The 1307-nt window shown below is 40.6% G+C and overlaps 1 protein-coding gene across 3 annotated transcripts in view; it reads right to left on the reverse strand.

Annotated features, from left to right (window-relative positions):
* The window catches only part of PPP2R5E (protein phosphatase 2 regulatory subunit B'epsilon), a 170528-nt gene that overhangs the window by 10501 nt on the left and 158720 nt on the right, over positions 1-1307 (reverse strand). The window lies entirely within an intron of this gene.

A 1307-nucleotide genomic window follows, 5' to 3' on the forward strand; every position in this document is an offset into this window, starting at 1 on the left:
AAAAAAAGGAGGGAACCAGCAGTTAGCGTAATGGCTATGTCACTGGACTCCCACGTAGTCGACCGCGGTTCATGTCCTGGACCCAGTGGCTTAAAACTCACTCCGGGCGTGCGTGCACAAGATTCCGACAGGAGAATGGAGAAGGGATTGCAGCATGACCATCCCCTCTGGGGGGTGATTTCTCACTTTCTGTCTGTCTGTCTGGTGAGTGCACGTGCCCTATAGCGAAAACCTCTTATAAAGAAAAAATTTGAAAAAAAAAAGAAAAATAAACTTCATCCTAAAAATAAACATTTTATATGTATATAAAATTAATATTCAAAGATGGGATATTAAGTCCCTCTAAGCTGGACAGCCTACTAAGAGTTATTTTGGGAATTATAATTTGCATCAGTCCACTTACTCCTGCTTACTCCCATTGCTGACCCAATAGGCCTGCTAAAATAACTGGCAAGCTGTGATGGACATGAACACCATCCTACAGGTGAACAGTCAAAATAGTGGTCCATACTTATCAGGGGAAGAATAAATTCCTGGGCAATGTGAGAACTGTGCCATGATAGGTTTGACAACCTCTGCTAGAGGCTAAACAGCTTTGTCCTTTGCAAAAATATACATAACTCTGCTTCCACTTTGAAACACACACACTCCTGTGCTTCCCTGTATATCAGCTCTTTATCTTCACAAGGTCTCTTAATAAAAATTTGGCAAATTTGTAAATGAGAAATGTGGTACTTTACAATTGCATACAAAAATGATTAAGACATATATATGAATATATTGAATTACATCTACCAACTTTTTAATGCCACATTAAATTTTCCTTCTATTCCATAAAGAAATATATAAAGCCATTTGAATGCAAAATGCTTTAACGTCTATAGGGCTGAATGATAACTCCTCCTGGAAGATTAAACATTTTTTTCCTAAAAAGTATGTATAATGACTGATTTGGTTATTAAGAAATGGACCAAGGCTGGCAGGTGGCATGGTGGTTAAGGACACTGGACTCCCACATGAGTGACCATGGTTCTAGTCCTGAACCTGGTGGCTTGCTTTCTCACTTTCTGTCTCTCTTGCTCGCTCTCACTCTGTCCCTCTCTGATCAAACATAGAAGAAAAAGAAAGAGAAAGAAAGGAAGAGAGAGAGAGAGAAAGAAAAAAAGTAAGAAAGAAATGAACCTTGTGGGCCAGCAGATGGACCTTGTGGGCCAGAAGGTGGCATGGAGGTTAAGTGCTGGATCCCACATAGCTGACTGTACAGTTCAAATCCTGGACCCAGAAGCTTGAAAATCACGGGGTGGGGG

Source organism: Tupaia chinensis, unplaced genomic scaffold (assembly GCF_000334495.1).
Source record: "Tupaia chinensis unplaced genomic scaffold, TupChi_1.0 Scaffold000075_1, whole genome shotgun sequence".
NCBI classification, from domain to species: domain Eukaryota; kingdom Metazoa; phylum Chordata; class Mammalia; order Scandentia; family Tupaiidae; genus Tupaia; species Tupaia belangeri.